The 3,506-nt window shown below is 39.9% G+C and overlaps 1 non-coding gene across 1 annotated transcript; it reads right to left on the reverse strand.

Moving 5' to 3' along the window:
- Positions 1-1,356: 1,356 nt before the first annotated feature.
- Positions 1,357-1,428, reverse strand: TRNAC-ACA. The gene has a single exon. It is a non-coding gene; the product is annotated as a tRNA-Cys (tRNA).
- Between the last annotated feature and the right edge of the window lie 2,078 nt (positions 1,429-3,506).

The raw sequence follows: 3,506 nt of genomic DNA on the forward strand, positions 1-3,506 counted from the left end.
ACAAGGAGATGACTAGCGAACTTGAGAACAGCTGCAAAAGGAATGAACACAGAACAATAACAATCAGAAATTGCCAGGAGGGGAAAATACTGAATTAGTTGGATGTTGTTTTTCATCTCAAGCCCTATTGTCTGAGAAGCAGCTGTGTGTGGCGCACACACTCTACTTTCTCTTCCTCACTGACAGGCCACCGACTATTTTTCTTAGATTCTGTTTGTATAATTTAACTTTTATTAACTTAAGAAAAACTCCTACACTAGCTGACTCTCTTACATACATTATTTTAACTAATACTTAAAACAGCACAGTGAAATGAGTACTTTTTAATTCTCCTTTTTCCCAGTTAATAGAATTGAACTTACTTTCTTAAAATTCTTTCCTTTGATTTGTAAGACGAGATTCAGAGTCTTCCCAGTAGCATTGTTTCCTTAGATTGTCTCCTCTTGATCCACAGCTCAGATTTCTCAGCAATGATCATGGCATAAAACAGATTCTACCTTAAATATACCTGAATTCTATGATGAATTTTTGTGTCTTACAGGTATACAAGAGGGATTGGGTAGGTCTTTAGCATTTGGAATTTAATTATTAGTCTGGTTGCTTTTTAGTCTGTTATAGTCTTTCTCTTTGGTTGACAGATGTTTTCAAGAATTTGCTTTTTACTTACTTTCTTTATTCCTTTCTGCAATAATAAATCAATGCCAATTCAGGAGCCTTGAATCTTAATGAGAAAAAAAAATTAGAGAACTAAAACAATGCATTACTATACAGAATGGGTGCCATGAAACCCAGAAGTTTCAAAGCTCTGAATTTGGTAGCAGTAACTTGAGAAAGGAAAAAATGATTCATTATGCAATTTAGTGTCCACAGGGTAAAAACATGGTTTGCAGGTAGCTCACATGTTACTGAAATTTCTCTTGTTTTTCCTTATAGAAAAGATATTATATATAACATGGTGAACAACACACTAAAAAGCATCTCTCCAGAAAATACATCCTGTATTGAGGCTGCCTTTTTTTTTAAACTATATTTTTATCTCTTTGAGAGCCTTATGACAAAGCACAAAATATAGTACAATTCAGTGAAAGCAATTCTGCAAGGGCAAACATGATGCAGTCCAGGAGTTTAGCTCCCATATGTAATTTAGGAATATATATAAATGTGTGTGTGTGTGTGTGTGTGTGTATACACATATACAAATGCACATATATGCATATATAGGTAGGTAGGTGAAGTTGCTCAGTCGTGTCCAACTCTTTGTGACCCCACGGACTGTAGCCCACCAGGCCCTTCCATCCATGGGATTTTCCAGGCAAGAGTACTGGAGTGGGGTGCCATTTCCTTCTCCAGAGGATCTTCCCGACCCAGGGATCGAACCCAGGTCTCCTGCATTGTAGGCAGACGCTTTACCGACTGAGCCAGCAGGGAAGTCTATGTATATATACACATGGCTATATATATGTATGTATATATGTGTTGTTAGTTATATATAGACATATATGTATATATGTGTTATTAGTCTCTCAGTCATGTCTGACTCTGCCACCCCATGGACTGTAGCCCACCAGGCTCCTCTGTCCATGGGGATTCTCCAGGCAATGAAACCAGAGTGGGTTGCCATGCTTTCCTCCAGGGGCTCTTCCCAACCCAGGGATCTAACCAGGTCACCCTCATTGCAGGTAGATTCTTTATCATCTGAATCACTAGGGAAGCCCATATATGTCTGTAAATTAGATTCACTTTAAATGACAATTAAAAGTTTTTAAATATATACATACCTGTATATGTATATATTAAAAAAATTTTAGCTTGTTATTTAAAGTGTACCTTTTGATGAGTTTTGACAAATTTGTATACTCCTATATGCATGTATTCACCACAAGCATTTCTATCTCCCCCCAAATTCTTGTGCCCTGAGTCTCCCTCACACCAGCTAAACCACGGATGATGTGCTTTCCATCTCTAAAGGTTTAGATTGGTTTCTAGAGTTTCATGTAAATAGACTCATCAGTATGTACTGTTTTGTGTCTGACTTTCTTTGCTCAGTGTAGCGCTTTGGAGACTCATCCATGTTGTGTGAATCACCAGTTTGTTCATTTTCTATCTGCTGTCTAATATTTCATTGTATAAGTAGGCCACATTTTAAAGTCCAGGAGAAGTTTCTTTACATAAACTGTCAATGACCTGATCCATTTGGACTGAGCATTTTTAATAGAGTTTTATCGCGACCTCATGGACTGTAGCCCACCAGGCTCTTCCGTCCATGGAATTTTCCACACAAGAATACCGTAGTAGGTTGCCATTTCCTTCTCCAGGGGATCTTCCTGTCCCAGGGATTGAACCCAGGCTTCCAGCATTGCAGGCAGACTCTTTACCATGTGAGCCACTAGGGAAGCCCCTGATATTATTAATATCAATTCCCCAATAGAATGCTTTGATTACACAATATATTCAAATGCTAATGTAGCAAGATATTAAAGTTCATCATTCATTATTAGCTAAAACCTCCAGAAAATAAATGAAATAGATGGCAAATAATCCCACATTTCAAACTGAGGTGCAAATCTACCTGAATGGAACTTACAAAGTGGGTGATCAAGAACTGTTTTTTCCAATTTTTTTTCACTTGTGACCTCAATTATCTGAAAGATGTTGGAGAGACGAAGAGAGTGGTTGGGAATTCGAGCTGCAGCTTGTTCAAGAGTGGTGTTTGGTAGTCCTGTGGACGCATGGGGCAGTGGAGTTGAAAATTCTCCCTTCTCTTTATGCCAAGTGAAACTTCAAGGGCTTCCAGGAGGCCAGTTGGAGAACCTGATTGTTTGCACCTGGAGTCTGTGAAGATGCAGAGGCTGGTACTGGACTTATACCAGGAGGTCTAAAAGTGAAGGGAGTGGCCTGCCTGACACAGTGGAGGGTGGTAGCTCCATTGTAGAAGTGCTTGTGCTGTGCTCTTAGCAATGATGAGGTTTCTGAGGATCAAAAGTATGTGTGTATGTGTTATCAGTGGGGGGAGGAGGGATGGAGGGAAAGGTAGAGAGAAAGAGAGAGACACAGAAAGGATGGAAGAGGGAAAAGAAAGGAGAAAGGAGGAGAGGGAAAGGCAGAGGGAGAGGGAGCCCCTGAGACCATATTAAAGGGATATGGTCCAGGCAGGGTGCCTGGAGAGATGCTAAAACACCAAGAATCAATAAGAGATTATATGGGAAAATTTCTACATACAACCAGAGGTTGAAAGGAGGTGTATTATCCATCTTAGGGAATGTAGGAAAATTACAACACTTGATTGAGGGGGCTTCTCCACAGAATCCATGAAAGCATCCCAAGACAAAGATCAGCTTGAAAATCTCTTAAGTCCAGAGAGCCCTGATATGAGCATAGGGCATGCCAGTCAAATGTCTTGACTCCAGACCTGCCTCCAAGCCTCTTGCACATCCCCTGTCTTCAGAAGCAACCTGGTAAATAGGAGAAGACATATAGAAGCAGAGAAGTAGAACATAAACCAAACA

This window comes from Bison bison, unplaced genomic scaffold (genome assembly GCF_000754665.1).
Source record: "Bison bison bison isolate TAMUID 2011002044 unplaced genomic scaffold, Bison_UMD1.0 scf7180017864324, whole genome shotgun sequence".
Taxonomy (NCBI): domain Eukaryota; kingdom Metazoa; phylum Chordata; class Mammalia; order Artiodactyla; family Bovidae; genus Bison; species Bison bison.